Source organism: Coregonus lavaretus, assembly GCF_964263955.1.
Source record: "Coregonus lavaretus genome assembly, chromosome: 20".
NCBI classification, from domain to species: domain Eukaryota; kingdom Metazoa; phylum Chordata; class Actinopteri; order Salmoniformes; family Salmonidae; genus Coregonus; species Coregonus lavaretus.
Window position 1 is genome coordinate 34,664,752 of NC_140007.1, and position 25,897 is coordinate 34,690,648.

Consider the following 25,897-nt stretch of genomic DNA (forward strand, 5'->3'; position numbering starts at 1 on the left):
GTTCAAGATGACGGTCAATCACCCTCGGTCTGGGGCTCCATGCAAGAGCTCACCTCGTGGGGCATCAATGATCATGAGGAAGGTGAGGGATCAGCCCAGAACTACACGGCAGGACCTGGTCAATGACCTGAAGAGAGCTGGGACCACAGTCTCAAAGAAAACCATTAGTAACACACTACGCCGTCATGGATTAAAATCCTGCAGCGCACGCAAGGTCCCCCTGCTCAAGCCAGCGCATGTCCAGGCCCGTCTGAAGTTTGCCAATGACCATCTGGATGATCCAGAGGAGGAATGGGAGAAGGTCATGTGGTCTGATGAGACAAAAATAGAGCTTTTTGGTCTAAACTCCACTCGCCGTGTTTGGAGGAAGAAGAAGGATGAGTACAACCCCAAGAACACCATCCCAACCGTGAAGCATGGAGGTGGAAACATCATTCTTTGGGGATGCTTTTCTGCAAAGGGGACAGGACGACTGCACCGTATTGAGGGGAGGATGGATGGGGCCATGTATCGCGAGATCTTGTTGCCCAGCGACATCCCCGAAACCTGAAGGATCTGGAGAAGGTCTGTATGGAGGAGTGGGCCAAAATCCCTGCTGCAGTGTGTGCAAACCTGGTCAAGACCTACAGGAAATGTATGATCTCTGTAATTGCAAACAAAGGTTTCTGTACCAAATATTAAGTTCTGCTTTTCTGATGTATCAAATACTTATGTCATGCAATAAAATGCAAATTAATTACTTAAAAATCATACAATGTGATTTTCTGGATTTTTGTTTTAGATTCCGTGTCTCACAGTTGAAGTGTACCTATGATGATAAAAATTACAGACCTCTACATGCTTTGTAAGTAGGAAAACCTGCAAAATCGGCAGTGTATCAAATACTTGTTCTCCCCACTGTATATCATACAGATGTAGGATCTTAATTTGACCACCCTGTTGCACAAGAACTTGACCACCCTGTTGCTGCAATGCAGGAAATGTAAAACTTGTAGTGTATTTGAGATTTGAAAAGGCTTCACATGTTTGTAATTTCCACTTTGAAATTTTAGACTATTTTCCCTTATGAAAAATTTAGCAACCCCTACAAAAATGTCCATGAATTATAAACCACATAATAATTCACATTTCCTGTTGCTGCAGGATTATTTTCCTGCTGTAGCAAACTGGCTCAAATTTAGATCCTACATCTGTATAGATATGTTGTGTGAAAGTATTATTGTCCCAATTTAGATAAAATACAGATAAAATACATTATTAGGTACAAAACACCTCTGGATTATACAGGTATGTATGAAGGAAATTACAGATTATTTACGTTTACCCTATTTTGGAGTTTAGTGAGCATTTCTATCTATTACACAAGGATATGTAATTTAATCTGCAACTCGAGGCGTCACTACAGACCCCCTGGTTCGATTCCAGGCTGTATCACAACCGGCCGTGATTGGGAGTCCCATAGGGCGGCGCACAATTGGCCCAGTGTCGTCCGGGTTTGGCCGGTGTAGGCCGTCATTGTAAATAAGAATTTGTTCTTAACTGACTTGCCTAGTTAAATAAAGGTTAAATAAATACAATAAAATAAAATAATAGACAGCTGGGTTTAACTGTATGGCAAATCTATCTATCTATATCAAGTTTTACAGGTCAGGGGTCAAAACAGTGAGGTCATACAGACAAAGGCAGGATTGGGGACAAATCCATATTATTTTCTCATAGCTTTACAAGGAGGAACATTTCAATTTCAGTTTTACTTCTTGAATTGACTGGATTAAAATGGAATTGACCCCAATTATCCCTGACCCCAGATAGATAAAGATAGAGTAACGGCCGAATGGCCATGTAGCGTGAAGATAGTATTGGAGCGGAGGAGGAGCACATCATGTGGAAAAAAGCTTTGGTCAGCACCCAGGGGATGAGCAGCAGAGGGAGAGAGGGAGGGAGGGAGAGAGGAAGGGAGGGAGGTTGCTTGCTGTGTCAATAAGTGTCCGACCCAGAGAGGGCCATTAGCTGACTGAGGTCAGGATGTCCACCAGGGGAAGGTGGCACTAGTGAGAGAGAGGGAGAGGAAGAGGGGAGGGAGATAGAGACAGAAAGAGAGAGAAGGAGAGCGAGAGCGAGAGGGTGGCGTACATGACACTGATGAACCCTGTCAGAACTCTGGTGCTCCATTTTTAATGATGATGTGCGCAAAGCTGTCATCAAGGCAAAGGGTGGCTACTTTGAAGAATCTAAAATCTAAAATATATTTTGATTTGTTTAACACTTTTTTGGTTACTACATGATTCCATATGTGTTATTTCATAGTTTTGATGTCTTCAATATTATTCTACAATGTAGAAAATAGTAAAAATTAAGAAAAACCCTTGAATGAGTAGGTGTGTCCAAACTTTTGACTGGTACTGTACACAACTGAGTCAATACTTTGCAGAAGCACCTTTGGCGTTGATTACAGTCTTTTTGGGTAAGTTACAATATTTGACCATTATTCCTGAAACAATTTTTAAAGCTCTGTCAAGTTGATTGTTGATCATTGCTAGACAGTCAATTTCAAGTCTTGCCATAGATTTTCAAGACGATTTAAGTCAAAACTGTAACTACGCCACTCGGGAACATTCAGTGTCATCTTGATAAGCAACTCCAGTGTAGATTTGGTCTTGTGTTTCAGGTTATTGTCCTGCTGAATGGAGAATTTGTCTCCCAGTGTCTGTTGGAAAGCAGACTGAACCAGGTTTTCCTCTAGGATTTTGCCTGTGCTTATAGCTGTATTCCATTAATTTTTATCCTAAAAAGCTCAGTAGTCATTTCCGATGACAAGCATACCCATAACATGATGCAGCCACCACCCAGCTTGAAAATATAAAAAGTGGTACTCAGTGTTTGCCCCAAACGCTTTGTATTCAGGACAAAAACGCAATTTCTTAATTATTACTTAAGTGCCTTGTTGCAAACAGGATGCATGTTATGGAATATTTTTATTCTGTTCAGGCTTCATTATTTTCACTGCCATTTATGTTAGTATTGTGGAGTAACTACAATCTTGTTGATCCATCCACAGTTCTCATATCACAACCATTAAACTATGTAACTATTCGAAAATCACCAATGGACCCATGGTGAAATCTCTGAGCAGTTTCCTTCCTCTCCAGCAACTGAGCTAGGAAGGACTCCTGTATCTTAGTAGTGACTGGATGTATAGATACACCATACAAAATGTAATTAATAACTTCACCATGCTCAAAGGGATATTCAGCGACTGCTTTACATTTTACATTTTAGTCATTTAGCAGACGCTCTTACCCAGAGCGACTTAAAGTTTTTTAAATATTTTTATTTTTTTATGCATACATTTTCATACTTTAAAAACAAAACAATTTACACATCTACCTATCGGTGGCCTTTGCGAGGCATTGAAAAACCTCCTTGGTCTTTGTGGTTAAATCTGTGCTTGAAATTCACTACTCGATTGAGGGACCTTACAGATAATCGTATGTGTGGGGTACAAATCATGTTGACCACTATTATTGAACAAGGAATGAGTCCATGTAACTCAGGGGTTGGAACCAAAATGATTTTCTTACGTTTTGTTCTGAACAGAACCATCATTTTTTTCCCAACTCTGACAGAGCTCCAGAGTTCCTCTGTGGAGATGGGAGAACCTTCCAGAAGGACAACCATCTCTGCAGCACTCTACCAATCAGGCCTTTATGGTAGAGTGGCTAGACGGAAGCCACTCCTCAGTAAAAGGCACATGACAGCCCGCTTGTAGTTTGCCAAAAGGCACCTAAAGGACTCTCAGACCATGAGAAACAAGATTATCTGGTCTGATGAAGGCCTGATTGGTGGAGTGCTGCAGAGAGGGTTGGACTTCTGGAAGGTTCTCCCATCTCCACAGAGGAACTCTGGAGCTCTGTCAGAGTGACCATCGGGTTCTTGGTCACCTCCCTGACCAAGGCCCTTCTCCCCCGATTGCTCAGTTGGTCGGGCGGCCAGCTCTAGGAAGAGTCTTGATGGTTCCAAATTTCTTCCATTTAAGAATGATGGAGGCCACTGTGTTCTTGGGGACCTTCAATGCTGCAGAAATGTTTGGGTATTCTTCCCCAGATCTGTGCCTCGACACAATCCTGTCTCAGAGCTCAACGGACAATTCCTTCGCCCTCATGACTTGGTTTTTGCTCTGACATGCACCGTCAACTGTGGGACCTTATATAGATAGGTGTGTGCCTTTCCAAATCATGTCCAATCAATTGAATTTACTACAAGTGGACTCCAATCAAGTTGTAGAAACATCTCAAGGATGATCAATGGAAACAGGATGCACCTGAGCTCAAATTCGAGTCTCATAGCAAAGGGTCTAAATACTTATGTAAATAAGGTATTTCTGTTTTTTATTTGTAATACATTTGCCAACATATCTAAAAAACTGTTTTTGCTTTGTCATTACGGGGTAAAAATGTATGCACTCACTAACTGTAAACATTTAGATTGATGAGGATTTTTATTTATTTAATCATTTTTAGAATAAGGCTGTAACATAACAAAATGTTGAAAAAGGGAAGGGGTCTGAATACTTTCCGAATGCACTGTACATACCGCTCAGGTAGATTTTCAGCAACATGTCAACATCTAAAGCGTTCTTGCCATTGCAGTGGAACAGTTGGCCTGGTTGCACGGCCGCCCTCCAGACGTTCTTTGGGACTGTAACGTTCAAACCTGGGTTTTCATCTGCAAAACATGAATAATACAGTCAGATGCTGTAAAAGACTAGAAAGTACTGTAAGTACAGTAAGATAATATATCCTCTGTATTTAAAATAGTCAGTCCCCTAGCAATGCTACTCCACAAATCAACATTTAGAACAATTTATAAAATGTCCCAAAATATCACAATATAAAAACAATTTTTACAAGAGATGTAATGCCAAGTAAACATGGTTTAGTTTATACTGTATAAAGACCAGTATTATCAACCAGGCACTAATGTATAAAGCATAAACACCTTTAAGTTTGAGAGGTGAGTGCATGCATATTTAGACAGCATAGAATAGTTTAATAATTGTGAAATTGTGTTTTAAAATGAAGTGAAAAGTGTGTCTTCCTTGTTTTATATAATAAATCACTACCAATTCAAGATGGACTGCTGTTATAAAAAAATATATATACACTGTTCAAAAAAATAAAGGGAACACTTAAACAACACAATGTAACTCCAAGTCAATCACACTTCTGTGAAATCAAACTGTCCACTTAGGAAGCAACACTGATTGACAATACATTTCACATGCTGTTGTGCAAATGGAATAGACAACAGATGGAAATTATAGGCAATTAGCAAGACACCCCCAATAAAGGACTGGTTTTGCAGGTGGTGACCACAGACCACTTCTCAGTTCCCATGCTTCCTGGCTGATGTTTTGGTCACTTTTGAATGCTGGCGGTGCTTTCACTCTAGTGGTAGCATGAGACGGAGTCTACAACCCACACAAGTGGCTCAGGTAGTGCAGCTCATCCAGGATGGCACATCAATGCGAGCTGTGGCAAGAAGGTTTGCTGTGTCTGTCAGCGTAGTGTCCAGAGCATGGAGGCGCTACCAGGAGACAGGCCAGTACATCAGGAGACGTGGAGGAGGCCGTAGGAGGTCAACAACCCAGCAGCAGGACTGCTACCTACGCCTTTGTGCAAGGAGGAGCAGGAGGAGCACTGCCAGAGCCCTGCAAAATTACCTCCAGCAGGCCACAAATGTGCATGTGTCTGCTCAAACGGTCAGAAACAGACTCCATGAGGGTGGTATGAGGGCACGACGTCCACAGGTGGGGGTTGTGCTTACAGCCCAACACCGTGCAGGACGTTTGGCATTTGCCAGAGAACACCAAGATTGGCAAATTCGCCACTGGCGCCCTGTGCTCTTCACAGATGAAAGCAGGTTCACACTGAGCACATGTGACAGACGTGACAGAGTCTGGAGACACCGTGGAGAACGTTCTGCTGCCTGCAACATCCTCCAGCATGACCGGTTTGGCGGTGGGTCAGTCATGGTGTGGGGTGGCATTTCTTTGGGGGGCCGCACAGCCCTCCATGTGCTCGCCAGAGGTAGCCTGACTGCCATTAGGTACCGAGATGAGATCCTCAGACCCCTTGTGAGACCATATGCTGGTGCGGTTGGCCCTGGGTTCCTCCTAATGCAAGACAATGCTAGACCTCATGTGGCTGGAGTGTGTCAGCAGTTCCTGCAAGAGGAAGACATTGATGCTATGGACTGGCCCGCCCGTTCCCTAGACCTGAATCCAATTGAGCACATCTGGGACATCCACGATGCTTTAGTCCAGGTCTGGGAGGAGATCCCTCAGGAGACCATCCACCACCTCATCAGGAGCATGCCCAGGCGTTGTAGGGAGGTCATACAGGCACGTGGAGGCCACACACACTACTGAGCCTCATTTTGACTTGTTTTAAGGACATTACATCAAAGTTGGATCAGCCTGTAGTGTGGTTTTCCACTTTAATTTTGAGGGTAACTCCAAATCCAGACCTCCATGGGTTGATAAATTTGATTTCCATTAATAATTTTTGTGTGATTTTGTTGTCAGCACATTCAACTATGTAAAGAAAAAAGTATTTAATAAGATTATTTCATTCATTCAGATCTAGGATGTGTTATTTTAGTGTTCCCTTTATTTTTTTGAGCAGTGAATATATATATATATATATAGTGAGGGAAAAAAGTATTTGATCCCCTGCTGATTTTGTACGTTTGCCCACTGACAAAGACATGATCAGTCAATAATTTTAATGTGAACAGTGAGAGACAGAATAACAACAAAAATATCCAGAAAAATGCATGTCAAAAATGTTATAAATTGATTTGCATTTTAATGAGGGAAATAAGTATTTGACCCCTCTGCAAAACATGACTTAGTACTTGGTGGCAAAACCCTTGTTGGCAATCACAGAGGTCAGACGTTTCTTGTAGTTGGCCACCAGGTTTGCACACACCTCAAGAGGGATTTAGTTCCACTCCTCTTTGCAGATCTTCTCCAAGTCATTAAGGTTTCGAGGCTGACGTTTGGCAACTCGAAACTTCAGCTCCCTCCACAGATTTTCTATGGGATTAAGGTCTAGAGACTGGCTAGGCCACTCCAGGACCTTAATGAGCTTCTTCTTGAGCCACTCCTTTGTTGCCTTGACCGTGTGTTTAGGGTCATTGTCATGCTTTAATACCCATCCACAACCCATTTTCAATGCCCTGGCTGAGGGAAGGAGGTTCTCACCCAAGATTTGACAGTACTTGGCCCCGTCCATCGTCCGTTTGATGCGGTGAAGTTGTCCTGTCCCCTTAGCAGAAAAACCCCCCCAAAGCATAATGTTTCCACCTCCATGTTTGATGGTGGGGATGGTGTTCTTGGGGTCATAGGCAGCATTCCTCCTCCTCCAATTACAGCAAGTTGAGTTGATGCCAAAGAGCTCGATTTTGGTCTTATCTGACCACAACACTTTCACCCAGTTCTCCTCTGAATCATTCAGATGTTCATTGGCAAACTTCAGATAGGCCTGTATATGTGCTTTCTTGAGCAGGGGGACCTTGCGGGCGCTGCAGGATTTCAGTCCTTCACGGCGTAGTGTGTTACCAATTGTTTTCTTGGTGACTATGGTCCCAGCTGCCTTGAGATCATTGACAATATCCTCCCGTGTAGTTCTGGGCTGATTCCTCACCGTTCTCATGATCATTGCAACTCCACGAGGCGAGATCTTGCATGGAGCCCCAGGCCGAGGGAGATTGACAGTTATTTTTTATTTCTTCCGTTTGCGAATAATCGCACCAACTGTTGTCACCTTCTCATCAAGCTGCTTGGCAATGGTCTTGTAGCCCATTCCAGCCTTGTGTAGGTCTACAATCTTGTCCCTGACATCCTTGGAGTGCTCTTTGGTCTTGGCCAGGGTGGAGAGTTTGGAATCTGATTGATTGATTGCTTCTGTGGACAGGTGTCTTTTATACAGGTAACAAGCTGAGATTAGGAGCACTCCCTTTAAGAGTGTGCTCCTAATCTCAGCTCGTTACCTGTATAAAAGACACCTGGGAGCCAGAAATCTTTCTGATTGAGAGGGGGTCAAATACTTATTTCCCTCATTAAAATGCAAATCAATTTATAACATTTTTGACAATGCTTTTTCTGGATTTATTTGTTGTTATTCTGTCTCTCACTGTTCAAATAAACCTACCATTAAAATTATAGACTGATCATTTCTTTGTCAGTGGGCAAACGTACAAAATCAGCAGGGGATCAAATACTTTTTTCCCTCACTGTATTACAAGTCTATCATCCAGATTTACATTAATTGAGGAATCAAATTCTAGACAGGCATAATTTTTTTAATATTGTGGAGTAAAGATATTGACAAATAGCCGTACTGCATACAGTAATACCATGGGAGTGAGTTAATTACAGAAATTGAATTCAGTGAAACATAGCTACCCAGCTCGTTAGCAGTTGTAATGTGCATCAATCCTACGTTTTTAAGTGATGCAGCAGCATTCTTATGAAGTCAATCAATCAATCAATCAATTTTATTTTATATAGCCCTTCGTACATCAGCTAATATCTCGAAGTGCTGTACAGAAACCCAGCCTAAAACCCCAAACAGCTAGTAATGCAGGTGTAGAAGCACGGTGGCTAGGAAAAACTCCCTAGAAAGGCCAAAACCTAGGAAGAAACCTAGAGAGGAACCAGGCTATGAGGGGTGGCCAGTCCTCTTCTGGCTGTGCCGGGTGGAGGTTATAACAGAACCATGCCAAGATGTTCAAAAATGTTCATAAGTGACAAGCATGGTCAAATAATAATCAGGAATAAATCTCAGTTGGCTTTTCATAGCCGATCATTAAGAGTTGAAAACAGCAGGTCTGGGACAGGTAGGGGTTCCATAACCGCAGGCAGAACAGTTGAAACTGGAATAGCAGCAAGGCCAGGCGGACTGGGGACAGCAAGGAGTCACCACGGCCGGTAGTCCCGACGTATGGTCCTAGGGCTCAGGTCTCTCAGTTGGCTTTTCATAGCCGATCATTAAGAGTTGAAAATAGCAGGTCTGGGACAGGTAGGGGTTTCGTAACCGCAGGCAGAACAGTTGAAACTGGAATAGCAGCAAGGCCAGGCGGACTGGGGACAGCAAGGTGTCAGCATGCCCGGTAGTCCTGACGTATGGTCCTAGGGCTCAGGTTCTCAGAGAGAAAGAGAGAACGAGAGAATTAGAGAGAGCATACTTAAATTCACACAGGACACTGGATAAGACAGGAGAAGTACTCCAGGTATAACCAACTAACCCCAGCCCCCCGACACATAAACTACTGCAGCATAAATACTGGAGGCTGAGACAGGAGCGGTCCGGAGACACTGTGGCCCCATCCGAAGAAACCCCCGGACAGGGCCAAACAGGAAGGATATAACCCCACCCACTCTGCCAAAGCACAGCCCCCGCACCACTAGAGGGATATCCTCAACCACCAACTTACAATCCTGAGACAAGGCCGAGTATAGCCCACAGAGGTCTCCACCACAGCACAAACCAAGGGGGGGCGCCAACCCAGACAGGAAGATCACGTCAGTAACTCAACCCACTCAAGTGACGCACCCCTCCTAGGGACGGCATGAAAGAGCACCAGCAAGCCAGTGACTCAGCCCCTGTAACAGGGTTAGAGGCAGAGAACCCCAGTGGAGAGAGGGGAACCGGCCTGGCAGAGACAGCAAGGGCTGTTCGTTGCTCCAGAGCCTTTCCGTTCACCTTCACACTCCTGGGCCAGACTACACTCAATCATATGACCTACTGAAGAGATAAGTCTTCAGTAAAGACTTAAAGGTTGAGACCGAGTCTGCGTCTCTCACATGGGTAGGCAGACTGTTCCATAAAAATGGAGATCTATAGGAGAAAGCCCTGCCTCCCGCTGTTTGCTTAGAAATTCTAGGGACAATTAGGAGGCCTGCGTCTTGTGACCGTAGCGTACGTATTGGTATGTACGGCAGGACCAACTCGGAAAGATAGGTAGGAGCAAGCCCATGTAACGCTTTATAGGTTAACAGTAAAACCTTGAAATCAGCCCTTGCCTTAACAGGAAGCCAGTGTAGGGAAGCTAGCACTGGAGTAATATGATCAAATTTCTTGGTTCTAGTCAGGATTCTAGCAGCCGTATTTAGCACTAACTGAAGTTTATTTAGTGCTTTATCCGGGTAGCCGGAAAGTAGAGCATTGCAGTAGTCTAACCTAGAAGTAACAAATGCATGGATTAATTTTTCTGCATCATTTTTGGACAGAAAATTTCTGATTTTTGCAATGTTACGTAGATGGAAAAAAGCTGTCCTTGAAACAGTCTTGATATGTTCGTCAAAAGAGAGATCAGGGTCAAGAGTAACGCCGAGGTCCTTCACAGTTTTATTTGAGACGACTTTACAACCATCAAGATGAATTGTCAGATTTAACAGAAGTGATTTAATGAAGTGAACCATATGATTCAAAATGAAGTTGCTAAACAGAACAACCACTAATTTGTCTCAAACATTTGTATAGTAACCCTAATTCGTGCTTGATCCAGATATCCATGCACAGTGATATGGTACTGGTACTCCATATAGCTTCATTCTTGTGTATTTTATTCCTCTTGTGTTACTATTTGTATTTTTCTCATTCTATTCTTTTTAACTCTGCATTGTTGGGAAGAGCTCACAAGCAAGCATTTCACGTAAAGTTTACACCCATTGTATTTGGCAAATGTGACAAATAACATTTGATATCACGGTCACTGTGCTTGCTTACTGTCACTCTCTTTAATATGGTAGTAGATGGTGCTCTTTGGTTGATGAATTACCTCAAGACTGGCGTAGAACCCTAATAAAATATGCAAAGAGTCAGGCCTGGCTGTGCTCTGCAATCAATGCTAATGTAATGACTCTGAGGCTTTGATAGATTCTTTAACCCTGCCCGGCAGAAGTGTAAACACTAAACACCACAGCTGGGATTCCATGAAGGAAGGCCCAGCCTGCCTGTCCTTTTGGCAGAGTGCAATACCACACTGGAGAAATCTGTACAGACTCCAGCGACACCTGATAGCGCTAGGCGTATCATAACAGAATGAATGGTTGGCCTACTTTATGGGCCTCTCGTTTCCCCGCTGTGTGATGATGCTGGGTGTGTCGGCCAGGTGTCATATCATATGATTGATATGTTTCTTGTCCTTTTTAAAGCTCTAACTTTACAAGTGGTTACATAAAGAGTGGTTACCATTGTGCCATCTTTAGAATGGGTATCCAGCTGTGGCGGTCAGTGCCGTTTAAGATGAGGGAGGATTATTTTTTTTCATGAGCATGGCCTTATTTCTATTACAGCATATTGGATGACTGTCATTCATATTCCATTCACCCAGTTCAATGTAACAGTGATAGGTTCAGGCTACTACATGATACTAACATTTTCCCTATACCCATCATGAGGTTGCTACAACTTAGCCTATGAATGCTTGCCTACGGAGCTGTGAGGGGAACGGCACCTCCTTACCTTCAGGCTCTGATCAGACCCTACACCCAAACGAGGGCACTACGTTCATCCACCTCTGGCCTGCTAGCCCCCTTACCTCTATGGAAGCACAGTTCCCGCTAAGCCCAGTCAAAGCTATTCGCCGCTCTGGCACCCCAATGGTGGAACAAGCTCCCCCACGACGCCAGGACCACCTTCCGGAGACACTTGAAACCCTAGCTCTTTAAGGAATACCTGGAATAGTATAACAGTAATCCTTCTACCCCCCCCCCCCCCTCTCCCACCCTGTCACGGTTTCGGCCGAGGCTGCTCCTCCTCCTTGCTCGGGCAGGCTTCGGCGGTCGTCGTCCCCGGAGTACTAGCTATCACCGTTTGATGTTTTCGATGTTTGTTTGGTTTTGTCTTTTGTGTACACCTGTTTCCTTTTTGGTTGATTATGTCTCCTATAAGTTTCTCGTTTTGTTAGTCATGTGTTGTGTGTTATTGTGCGCCTGTCTACTGGTGCGGCTCGTCATTTGTGATTTTGTATATTCCGGTCGTCGCACTGTATGGTTTCGTGCGCCTTAGATTATTTGTGGTTTGCGCATTGTTGCGCATAGTCCGCCTCCTACGTTGTTGAGGCCAGAGTCTGTTTATTTTTGTGTGTTCAGTAAAGTCGGTTGGACTTAGCTTCTGTGTCCTGCGTGTGACTCCTCCACCACATCCACATCAGCCAGTTCTGACAGAATAACACACCATATGGAGTCAGCAGGAGCAGCAGCAGCACCCGAGTCTTTGGAGGAGCGCGTCCGCGATCGGATCCATCAACTCGGGACTGCCCTGCAGGACGTTATTAACACTCTGCACCGATGGGAGACCAGAGGGGCACCCACGCCTCCGCCTACCCTACCATCACCATCGGACAGTCCTCCCATCGGTGCTCCGGAACCCAGTGGGATTCGGCTCTCGCTCCCGAGGGCGTATGATGGCACCGCTGCCGGGTGTCAGGGGTTCATCCTGCAGGTGGAACTCTACCTGGCCACCGTACACCCGGCGCCCTCGGGACACGAGAGCGTCTCCGCCCTCATCTCCTGTCTCACCGGCAAGGCGTTGGAGTGGGCCAACGCCGAATGGAGGAGGATAGACGCTGCTACTATCACCTACGCAGAGTTCTCTCGCCGCTTCAGGGCCGTGTTCGACCATCCACCTGAGGGGAAAGCGGCGGGGGAGCGTCTATTCTACCTCCGACAGGGGAAGAGGAGCGCACAGGAGTTCGCTCTGGAGTTCCGGACTCTAGCGGCGGATGCAGGGTGGAATGAGCGGGCCCTCATCGACCACTACCGATGTAGTCTACGGGAGGACGTCCGTCGAGAGCTGGCCTGCAGGGATACCCACCTCACCTTCGACCAGCTGGTGGACATGTCCATCCGGCTGGACACCCTGCTGGCTACCCGCGGACGTTCCGAGTGGGGGTCGTCCATTCCACCCTCCAGCACCTCCGAGCCGAACCCTATGGAGCTCGGAGGTGCTGGCGCTAGAGAGAGGAGGAGGAGGAGCCCGAGGGGGGCTGTCCCCTACACCAACTGTGGCCGTGGAGGGCACACTGCGGCTAGGTGCTGGGGAGGGTCTCCTAGGGGAGAGGACAACAGCCACGCACTGGGGAGTCATTCCAGGTGAGTAGGCGTCCCACTTACCCAGAGCTCTCTGTTGTGCACGTCTGTATACCTGTACATTTTCCACAGGTTGCACCTCATTCCCAGCATAAGGCGCTAGTAGATTCAGGCGCAGCTTGGAATTTTGTTGATCGTAATTTTTGTTTAAAGCTAGGAATTCCCCTTATTCCTGTCGACGCCCCATTCCCTGTCCATGCATTAGACAGCCGTCCATTGGGATCGGGGTTGATTAGGGAGGTCACAGCGCCACTTAGGATGAGGACGCAGGGGGGTCATGAGGAAACTATTCAGCTATATCTGATTGACTCTCCTGCGTATCCGGTGGTGCTGGGGCTTCCCTGGTTGATTTCCCATAATCCTTCTATTTCGTGGCGACAGAGGGCTCTTAAGGAGTGGTCTGCCCAGTGTGTGGGGCGATGTCTAGGTGTTTCCGTGGGGGCGACCTCGGTGGAGAGTCCAAACCAGGTGCCCGCACTGCACATTCCCCCTGAATATGAGGATTTGGCAATCGTGTTCAGTAAAGCGAGGGCGACGCAGTTGCCTCCTCATAGGCAGGGAGATTGTGCGATAGACCTCCAGGCAGGAGCAGCGCTTCCACGGAGCCATGTGTCTCAAGAGGAGAAGAGGGCTACGGAGACTTACATAGCCGAATCTCTGAGACAAGGATACATACGGCCATCCACTTCTCCTGCGTCCTCAAGCTTCTTTTTTGTGAAGAAGAAAGATGGAGGTTTGCGCCCGTGCATTGATTACCGTAGTCTCAATCAGATCACGGTGAAATACAGTTATCCACTCCCTCTGATTGCGACTATGACGGAGTCATTGCACGGGGCGCGTTTCTTCACAAAACTGGATCTCTGGAGCGCATACAACTTGGTGCGCATTAGAGAGGGCGATGAATGGAAGACAGCATTTAGTACCACCTCGGGTCATTACGAGTATCTCGTCATGCCATACGGGTTGATGAACGCTCCTTCAGTCTTCCAATCCTTTGTGGATGAGATCTTTAGGGACATGCAGGGGCAGGGTGTGGTCGTGTACATTGATGACATTCTTGTGTACTCTTCTACCCGAGCCGAGCATGTAGCCCTGGTGCGCCGAGTGTTGAGGAGGCTGTTGGAGCACGACCTGTATGTCAAGACAGAGAAATGTCTGTTTTTCCAGGAGTCGATCTCCTTTTTGGGTTATCAGTTGTCTGCGTCAGGGGTGAAGATGGAGGTTGACCGGGTGTCGGCCGTGCGTAATTGGCAAACTCCAACCACGGTTAAAGAGGTGCAGCAGTTTTTGGGGTTTGCAAATTACTACCGGAGGTTTATCCGGGGTTTTGGACAGGTGGCAGCTCCCATAACGTATCTGTTGAAGGGGGGTCCGGTGCGTTTGCAGTGGTCAGCCGAGGCGGACAGGGCTTTTGGGAGACTGAAGGACTTGTTTACTTCGGCTCCGGTGCTGGCGCATCCGGATCCCGCTTTACCATTTCAGGTAGAGGTTGACGCGTCAGAGGCCGGTATTGGGGCCGTACTTTCGCAACGGTCCGGCACGCCACCTAAACTCCGCCCCTGTGCCTTTTACTCCAAAAAGCTCAGCCCGGCGGAGCGAAATTATGACGTAGGGGACAGGGAGCTGTTAGCCGTGGTACAGGCCCTAAAGGTGAGGAGGCATTGGCTTGAGGGGGCTCAACACCCTTTTCTCATTTTGACTGACCACCGTAACCTGGAGTACATCTGGGCAGCTAGGAGATTGAACCCTCACCAGGCGCGGTGGAACATGTTTTTAGCCCGGTTCGTATTTAAAATCACGTACATCCCTGGGTCCCAGAACGGGAAGGCAGATGCACTGTCTCGGCGGTATGACACAGAGGAGAGGTCCGTTGAGCCCACTCCCATACTGCCGGAGTCTTGTCTGGTGGCACCGGTAGTGTGGGAGGTCGATGCGAAGATCGAGCGGGCGTTGCGTACCGACCCTAGTCCTCCACAGTGCCCGGTGGGTCGGACGTACGTTCCGCTCGAGGTTCGGGATCGACTGATCTATTGGGCTCACACGTCACCCTCCTCTGGACATCCTGGTATTGGCCGGACTGTGCACTGCCTTAGCGCTAAGTACTGGTGGCCAACGTTAGCCAGGGATGTGAGGGTTTATGTCTCCTCCTGCTCGGTGTGCGCCCAGTGTAAGGCGCCTAGACACCTGCCCAGGGGAAAGTTACAACCCCTGCCCGTTCCACAACGACCATGGTCTCACCTCTCGGTGGATTTCGTCACAGACCTTCCCCCCTCGCAGGGGAATACGACTATACTGGTCGTTGTGGATCGGTTCTCTAAGGCCTGTCGTCTACTCCCAATGCCGGGTCTTCCTACTGCCCTACAGACCGCCGAAGCACTATTCACCCACGTTTTTCGGCACTACGGGGTACCCGAGGATATAGTGTCTGATCGAGGTCCCCAGTTCACCTCCAGAGTCTGGAGGGCGTTTATGGAGCGTTTGGGGGTCTCGGTGAGCCTGACCTCGGGGTACCACCTGGAGAGCAATGGGCAGGTGGAACGTGTGAACCAGGATGTGGGTAGGTTTCTGAGATCATATTGCCAGGGCCGGCCGGAGGAGTGGGCGCGGTATGTCCCCTGGGCAGAGATGGCCCAGAACTCTCTCCGCCACTCCTCCACCAATCTAACCCCTTTCCAATGTGTGTTAGGTTACCAGCCGGTTCTGGCACCGTGGTAGCAGAGCCAGATCGAGGCTCCTGCGGTGGATGAGTGGGTGCGGCGCTCGGAGGAGACGTGGAACGCTGCACACGTCCACCTGCAGCGGGCCATCCGTCGTCAGAAGGCGAGCGCCGATCTCCACCGCAGTGGGGGCCGGTGTATGCACCTGGTGATCGAGTCTGGCTCTCTACCAGAAACCTACCCCTCCGCCTGCCCTGCCGGAAACTGGGTCGGCGGTTTGTGGGGCCTTTTAAAGTCCTGAGAAGATTGAATGAGGTGTGTTACAGGTTACAACTGCCTAATGATTATCGTATTAACCCCTCGTTTCATGTGTCTCTTCTCAGGCCGGTGGTAGCTGGTCCACTCCAGGACTGTGAGATAGGAGAGACTCCTCCGCCCCCACTGGACATCGAGGGGGCTCCGGCGTACACAGTTCGGTCCATCTTGGATTCGAGACGTCGGATGGGGGGGTCTCCAATATCTCGTGGAGTGGGAGGGGTACGGTCCGGAGGAGCGGTGCTGGGTGCCGAGGAGAGACATCCTAGACCCGTCTCTCCTGACGGAGTTCCACCGTGGACACCCTACGCGCCCTGCTCCGCGTCCTCCTGGTCGTCCCCGAGGCCGGGGTCGGCGCACGGCTGGAGCCGCGCGCCAAGGGGGGGGTACTGTCACGGTTTCGGCCGAGGCTGCTCCTCCTCCTTGCTCGGGCAGGCTTCGGCGGTCGTCGTCCCCGGAGTACTAGCTATCACCGTTTTATGTTTTCGATGTTTGTTTGGTTTTGTCTTTTGTGTACACCTGTTTCCTTTTTGGTTGATTATGTCTCCTATAAGTTTCTCGTTTTGTTAGTCATGTGTTGTGTGTTATTGTGCGCCTGTCTACTGGTGCGGCTCGTCATTTGTGATTTTGTATATTCCGGTCGTCGCACTGTATGGTTTCGTGCACCTTAGATTATTTGTGATTTGCGCATTGTTGTGCATAGTCCGCCTCCTACGTTGTTGAGGCCAGAGTCTGTTTATTTTTGTGTGTTCAGTAAAGTCGGTTGGACTTAGCTTCTGTGTCCTGCGTGTGACTCCTCCACCACATCCACATCAGCCAGTTCTGACACCCCCCCCCCATTAAAATATAATGAAATAATAATACTTTTTAAAAAACACTAGAAAAAACTAAACAAAGCAAAACTAAACGAAAAAAATTAAATTAAATAAAAAAGTATTTAAAAAATAAAATATGAAATATGAAACATAAAAAGGGTGGTTGTCCCACTGGCTATCCTAAGTTGAATGCACCAATTTGTAAGTCGCTCTGGATAAGAGAGTCTGCTAAATGACTTAAATGTAAATGTAAATGTATGAATGAAAGTTTACAACGTAGGTGCACACAGGTCAAAAGACAAATTTAAGGTGATATAGGGTGTAATCATTAGTCCAACAGTTGCAAACGAGAGTTTCTATTGGACAAATTCAGGTATGTTTATCCCCGTTTTGCTTCCGTTTAAGATTTTTTTTTTTTTTCAAGAGAATCGGCAGAATGAATACACACCCCTTATCACGCATAAACAGAGTTCACTCTCATAACAGCCACATTGTATTCCTTCTCTTCCCTTCGCTTGTGGACTTCAATGCACAACAAATCAGCTGTATGTGACCAGGCGAAAAAAACTTTCCAAACCAAACGTCTATAAACAGCCTACATCGTTGTCACCACGTTAGCTAAAGTAACGTCATAGTCAGCATAGCTAAAAGAACTGACGTGTTAGTAAACCCGCCACAATCATGCAGTTACGTTAGTGTACAGTCAGTAAGCAGTTACACCTGTGGGCCCCGGTGGCAATAAATTACCAAAAGCTTACCTTGACTTGGAAGAGTGCCAGTGTTGTGTAGGAAAGTCATAGCCAGCTAGCTAACATAGCATTCCTCTGTTTGAGTAGGGTGTTTCAGTAGGCTAAACTAGCTAGCTGCATTTGCTAGCTAAGTAAGTGAATCTGAAAAAAGTAAAAATAAATCTCTCTCTCTATTTGTCTCTTGCTTCTTCCTTCATTCTGGAAGAAATGAATTTGTTCAAAACTGTTCAACTATTGTCTTTCTCTCTCTTTGAGTCAACTACTCACCACATTTTATACACTGCAGTGCTAGCTAGCTGTAGCTTATGCTTTCATTACTAGATTAATTCTCTGATCCTTTGATTTGGTGGACAACATATCAGTTCAAGCTGCAAGAGCTATGATAGGCAGGAGGACGTCCTCCGGAAGTTGTCATAATTACTGTGTAAGTCTATGGAAGGGGGTTAGAACCATGAGCCTCCTAGGTTTTTTATTGAAGTTAATGTACCCAGAGGTGGACGGAAGCTAGCTGTCCTCCGGCTACACCATGGTGCTACCCTACAGAGTGCTGTTGAGGCTACAGTAGACCTTCTTTGCAAAATAATGTGTTTGAATCAGTTATTTGGTGACATGTGATATATTTAGTATAGTTATATCTAAAAACGATAACCTTTTAAATGTTTTACAATTTTAATTTTTATGAAATTCACTGAGGAGGATGGTCCTCCCCTTCCTCCTCTGAGGAGCCTCCACTGGTATCCAGGGTATATGAAATGTATCACCTGACATTTGACCATTTCAGTCTGCCATATATACAGTACGTAAACTTCAAAGGAATTTGGAAACGTTTTTGCTGTGTTTGTACGTTGGATGTAGCGTATAGTAGGCTTTCGATTCTGGCACAGACAAACAAGGGCTCCGTGAACAAACAATCCCAAGGGGAAAGGGCTTGTTATATAGTTTGGGGAATTAAAATGTACTCCTTCCAGAAACTAGTCCAGGCAGCAACATCCGTACAGTGAGGGAAAAAAGTATTTGATCCCCTGCTGATTTTGTACGTTTGCCCACTGACAAAGACATGATCAGTCTATAATTTTAATGGTAGGTTTATTTGAACAGTGAGAGACAGAATAACAACAAATAAATCCAGAAAAACGAATGGCAAAAATGTTATAAATTGATTTGCATTTTAATGAGGGAAATAAGTATTTGACCCCCTCTCAATCAGAAAGATTTCTGGCTCCCAGGTGTCTTTTATACAGGTAACGAGCTGAGATTATGAGCACACTCTTAAAGGGATGTCACGATCATTTATAGACGGGACGGACCAAGGCGCAGCGTGATATGCATACATGTTTATTAACGAATAAACACAACGACAAAACAATAAACAAATGATACGTGAAGTCCAAGGCAGCACAACACAACATACCTTAACACGGAACAAGATCCCACAACCCACTAGTGCCAATAGGCTGCCTAAGTATGGTCCCCAATCAGAGACAACGAGCTACAGCTGCCTCTGATTGGGAACCACCCCGGCCAACATAGATCTACACATTCTAGATCTAAACAAAGAAAATCAACATAGCAAACACAACACAGAAAATACACACCCACACTCAACAAATACGAGTCCCCTGAGTCAGGGCGTGACAAGGGAGTGCTCCTATTCTCAGCTTGTTACCTGTATAAAAGACACCTGTCCACAGAAGCAATCAATCAATCAGATTCCAAACTCTCTACCATGGCCAAGACCAAAGAGCTCTCCAAGGATGTCAGGGACAAGATTGTAGACCTACACAAGGCTGGAATGGGCTACAAGACCATCGCCAAGCAGCTTGGTGAGAAGGTGACAACAGTTGGTGCGATTATTCGCAAATGGAAGAAACACAAAATAACTGTCAATCTCCCTCGGCCTGGGGCTCCATGCAAGATCTCGCCTCGTGGAGTTGCAATGATCATGAGAACGGTGAGGAATCAGCCCAGAACTACACGGGAGGATCTTGTCAATGATCTCAAGGCAGCTGGGACCATAGTCACCAAGAAAACAATTGGTAACACATTACGCCATGAAGGACTGTAATCCTGCAGCGCCCGCAAGGTCCCCCTGCTCAAGAAAGCACATATACAGGGCCGTCTGAAGTTTGCCAATGAACATCTGAATGATTCAGAGGAGAACTGGGGGAAAGTGTTGTGGTCAGATGAGACCAAAATCGAGCTCTTTGGCATCAACTCAACTCGCCGTGTTTGGAGGAGGAGGAATGCTGCCTATGACCCCAAGAACACCATCCCCACCGTCAAACATGGAGGTGGAAACATTATGCTTTGGGGGTGTTTTTCTGCTAAGGGGACAGGACAACTTCACTGCATCAAACGGACAATGGACGGGGCCATGTACCGTCAAATCTTGGGTGAGAACCTCCTTCCCTCAGCCAGGGCATTGAAAATGAGTCGTGGATGGGTATTCCAGCATGACAACGACCCAAAATACACAGCCAAGGCAACAAAGGAGTGGCTCAAGAAGAAGCACATTAAGGTCCTGGAGTGGCCTAGCCAGTCTCCAGACCTTAATCCCATAGAAAATCTGTGGAGGGAGCTGAAGGTTCGAGTTGTGAAACGTCAGCCTCGAAACCTTAATGATTTAGAGAAGATCTGCAAAGAGGAGTGGAACAAAATCCCTCCTGAGATGTGTGCAAACCTGGTGGCCAACTACAAGAAACGTCTGACCTCTGTGATTGCCAACAAGGGTTTTGCCACCAAGTACTAAGTCATGTTTTGCAGAGGGGTCAAATACTTATTTCCCTCATTAAAATGCAAATCAATTTATAACATTTTTGACATGCGTTTTTCTGGATTTTGTTGTTGTTACTCTGTCTCTCACTGTTCAAATAAACCTACCATTAAAATTATAGACTGATCATGTCTTTGTCAGTGGGCAAACGTACAAAGTCAGCAGGGGATTAAATACTTTTTTCCCTCACTGTATATCCTTGGACTTCGTCACGGGCCTCCCTCCGTCAGATGGCAACGCCACCATCCTTACGGTGGTGGACAGGTTTTCCAAAGCCACCCATTTTATTCCCCTTTCTAAGTTGCCCTCAGCTATGGAGACGGCCCAGCTCATGGTGCAGCACGTCTTCCGGATCCATGGACTGCCGGTCGATCGCGGTCCTCAGTTCCCGTCACGGTTCTGGAAGGCGTTCTGCACCCTCATTGGGTCGTCGGCCAGCCTGTCCTCTGGTTTTCATCCCCAGTCTAGCGGCCAGTCGGATCAGGACCTGGAGACGACTCTTCGCTGCCTCATCTCCACCAATCCCACCACCTGGAGCCAGCAACTCGTGTGGGTGGAATATGCCCGCAACACCCTTCCCTGTTCTGCTACGGGTCTCTCTCCTTTTGAGTGTTCCCTGGGATATCAGCTCCCGCTCTTCCCGGAGCAAGAGGAAGAGGTCAGCATACCTTCTGCCCAGATATTCGTCAGTCCCTGTTGCAGTACCTGGAAGAGAGCCCGGGTCGTTCTTCTCAAGACCACCTCCAGGTATCGATGACAGATGGATCGTCATGGGACCCCTGCTCCCCGCTACCGTCTTGGGCAGAGGGTATGGCTGTCCACTCGGGATCTGCCCCTCCGGTGGAGTCCTAAAAGGGACAAAAATCACTAAAAGGGATACTAAAAGGGACAAAAATCAAAGGAGTAAACATGTGATCAATGTGCTTCTTCTTGTCTTTGGGCTGGGTCAGGCCAGAGCACTTCGTCGACATCACAAGCAATATTGTCCCTCCTGAGGTAACGGGGGGAAAAGCCTTTTGTGTGCCATATCCAGCCCTGACATGATTCCTCACCTATATCACCACAGGCTAAATCCATGGCTTGCAGCAGATTTACTTTGGTGTAGGGTTGTCTATCATACACTTTCCATCTCCAAGAGGAGAAAAACTCCTCAATCGGATTCAGGAAAGGCGAGTATGGAGGGAGGTACAAGTTCATAAACTGGCCATTGATGTTTCTGAATGTACACTTACTTGCACATACTGAGCTCGCAGTTCTTTCACCTTGGTTACGATGGAGGACACGGTCAATTGTGGAAATGCTCACACTGTCGATTCCCTGGAAGTGTGTGTTGTCTTGTATCACTCGTTCCTGGATTTCTCTGAGTCGTATTGCATTATCTTGAAGGACCATGCCAACTATAATGGCCTCTTGCTCCCGAGTGAATATAGCTGTCCTTCCACCTGCATGTGGCAGCCTTGCAATTCTACAAAAAGTAGTTGTGCAGTTACAAAACATATTCATGCTTTACAATACATACAGTGATTAACTTTACAAATGTCTATTGAAACAGCTGCATATAGTGTAGTACAGTAAATTTGCAATTACAAAAATACAGTAGTATACTGTACCTGTTCTCTTTGAATGTCCTTACTATGGTGGACACAGAAAATCGGCTCAAATTGGGTTGCACTCTAAATCCTGCTTCCCTCATTGTCAGTCCATGGACAAGAACATGGTCTATGACTGTTGCTCGAATTTCATCAGATATTTCCACTCTTTGTCTTCCTCTTCCTCTTCGTCCTCCTCTTCCTCTTTCTTGCCCTCCTCCTCCTCCTCCTCGTCGCCCACCTCGCATATGCACTCGTCCTCGTCCTCTCACATTGTTTCTTCTATCCATTCTCAGACTTTCTCCTTCCCACCTTCAACAACCTGTTTACTCTCTGAACTGGATTATAGTGGTTGTGTCGCATCATTTGAAACAGGTTAAATCAATTTTGAGTGGTTGTGTTCAATCAATGACATGTGTTCTCTATTTGTATTTGATTGTTGCCACTTGTGTTTACCAGTATGGATGACATGTGCATTAGAGTGCAGAATGTGTTTTGAGAATGAGAATGTGTTTAGAGTTTTGCTGAAAAGTCTAAGTGAGATCTGCAAATTGTGTTTTACCATGTGAAATGGTTTAAGGTATTGACAACATACTGCATAATTAGCTAAAGGAGTCCAGGCAACTGAGAACTTTGTTCAGCCAATGGGTTTTAGTGTTTTAGCAATTGAGAAAAACTGTAATCATATTGGGAGAAGAGCGTCTGCTAAATGACTAAAATGTAATGTAAATGTAATAAATAGTTGTGATTTCTCTGTCTCTGTCTCTGTCTCTGTCTCTGTCTCTGTCTCTGTCTCTGTCTCTCTGTCTGTCTCTATCTCTGTGTCTCTCTCTGTCTCTGTCTCTGTCTCTGTCTCTGTCTCTGTCTCTGTCTCTCTCTCTCTCCGGTCTCCACACAACCAAAAGGCCATACAACCACTCTAATGCACTCTTTATTCTGCCTCTGTTCTTCTCTAGCTTTGTGCTGCTGTGCACTTACTTTTTTCTCAATTTCATTCCTTTTGTGCTAGGCTAAAAGTGCCAGCAGGCTCTTTTCAAATCTGGGGCAGAGCTTGTGTACAATTCACCCCAGCTGGTATCCGGACAGTGTTAGGCACAGGACAGGAGTAGAGCCTCAGTTGAGAAACAGATTATAATTATTCTGCCAGTTGTAATGCAATATTTCCATGGTCTTACATTTTTAGAAAGCAGTACATGTGAAAGAGGAGAAAAAAAGTGTAGAGAAGACCTGGAATCAAAATGTGATTCATTTTAAAGCAGCATAATTGATGACTGCAATAGATGCCACTGAGCACCACAACAGATAATATCTGCTACTCGCAGGTGTCCAGTGAGGTTGGATATACAGGATAATGGATAGTGTCTTGACTGATTAAATTGTCCTATATTGTTCAGATTAATACAGAAACATACCACCCAGTCATCTCTCCTGCCAAGGAACAAACGGAGACAAAGCGATCCATTAGCTACTGTAGAAACATAAGTCATAGCTCCTGTATGGCTGAAAAGAACAGAGTCCTCCAGTTAATAGTTGTCATCCTACTCTTATCTCAGACAGTCTCAAATGTTTACAGCCATTCAGCACTGAAACCCATTACCACTTAAATGGGGCCCATTTATTATTTCCCCTCATTGAGAAAGAGATGTTTTATTGAGAGAGAGAGAGAGCGAGAGAGAGAGAGAGAGAGAGAGAGAGAGAGAGAGACAGAGAGAGACAGAGCGAAAGAGCGAGAGAGAGAGAGAGAGAGAGAGAGACAGAGAGAGAGAGAGAGAGAGAGAGAGAGAGAGAGAGAGAGAGAGAGAGAGAGAGAGAGAGACAGAGAGAGACAGAGCGAAAGAGCGAGAGAGAGAGAGAGAGAGAGAGAGAGAGAGAGAGAGAGAGAGAGAGAGAGAGAGAGAGAGAGAGAGAGAGAAAGGAGAGAGAAAGGAGAGCTACAGTAGCAATGTGGCTAAATTGAGATGAATAGCTCAAACGCAAAGTCCTGTCAGTTTTGGCAGTGCGCACCTGAGAGCGCAGATGTACATTAGAACCTGGTGACATTTATAAGGCCTGTAAAACACTTCCAGAAGACAAGGAAAAGGGGAAATGATGTGTCCTTTCCAGGGGCAGGGAGGGACATAGATTTGTCAGATGAAATAATGTATATGTCCTCTGGGGCGCATATTTGGTTTTAGAAGTGGGGGGGACATAACATATGAATTATTTAATTTTTTTCTTCAGTCGGATAAACACTCCAAACAGCCTACCTGACCGCTCGGCGCTGTCCACATGGTCCTAAAGCACACCGTTGCCTCGTTTTGTATCACATTCCAATGATAAAACTGGGGGGGGGACAAAAATGGAATTTCAGAATGTGGGGAGGGACATGCCCCCCCCCCCCCCGTCCTCAGTGAAAGTTGTGCCCCTGCATGTCCTACTCTCAGACAGGGTGAAGATCAGGAAATGATTGAGGTGATTCAGATAAGCTGATGAATCAGTCTAATAACATCACTCATCCTCCAGTTCTATATTTTCCCACTGCATCTCAGCTTCATACCTGTGCCCTATGCTGTTACTATTGTAATACCATCGTACTACAAAGGTATAAGAACAACTTAATGTTACCCATGTTACCCATATATCTTTACTTTATAGAGACTATAAGCAACAATGAGACAATATGCTTTAAAGCACATTGGCCATTCTTTTCATTTTTCGCCTCGTCTCATCCTTTTTGGAGCTGAGTAGATTTATCAAGTAACCCCTCGGAGGATTTGGAGTGCTTTAATCATGGTTCCCAACTGAACTTAGGGCTGCTGGCTGCTTCCATCAAAGGGATGGGCTGCTTTCTTCTCAGCCAGAGATATTGCTGATAACAGTCCTTATTGGTGCATATCTGATTGGAGCCTACTGACACACACTGACACACTCCACACCCCCACAACCAACAACAACATGCCCTGCTGAAAAATCATGCCACAAATGTTTTAGAGCAACTTGGTTCTCACCTACAGCCTTGAATGCTTCAATTCAATATCTGATTATGCAGTCGTATGTGCATTTGTTAATACATGCTGTAATGAGTAAAGATAGTTTGATTGTTTTGTCAGCTGTTCGTCTCATCTCCTCTGAAATAGAGTGCAGTGGCTAATTGGGAGTGTTGGTGCTAATTTACAACTTATGAATATGAATTTGTGTCACTCGAATCTCACTGTGTGATGGGCAACAGTCATATGGATGGTGAGAAAATAGAGTAAATAACAGCATCTTCAATGAGAGACAGCGGAGAGAGAGAGAGAGAGAGAGATTTGAGGAATATGTGCGATGCAGTCATGTGTGATGCAAGATGACAGTGGACAGGGGCAACGTCATGATCATAAAAATAACGTTAATTGGTACAAAGACTATTAGTGAAACCTTTGACATTTAGAATACAGATGTAGGATCTTAATTTGACCTATATTGTCACAGTAATTAGAAGTGTGTGGGAACAGGATGAATATTGTAAATAAAGACACTGCGTAATCATTGCTATGGCGGGATTGAATGAATTCCAACCCTAGTGTGGGTTTTCAGTGAATTTATGAACATCACAAAGCTCATCTGCATTTCCTGCGGTGCAGGAAAATTCTCAGCAACAAAAGAGTGATGAAATTAAGGCCCTGCATCTGCATATTTCACTGTATTACCTGGAGGACTGAGGAGCTCAGCAGGCTTCTTCTATCCCTAAATAACAGCTGAGTAGGGCACCTATATTGTGGTGACATATCTGAATGATTTTCAGCAGTGAAACTGTTGTGGTTAAAGAAAGTTCCCATTATTCCTAATACTTCACACAGAATGCTTGAAAAGTTGCTG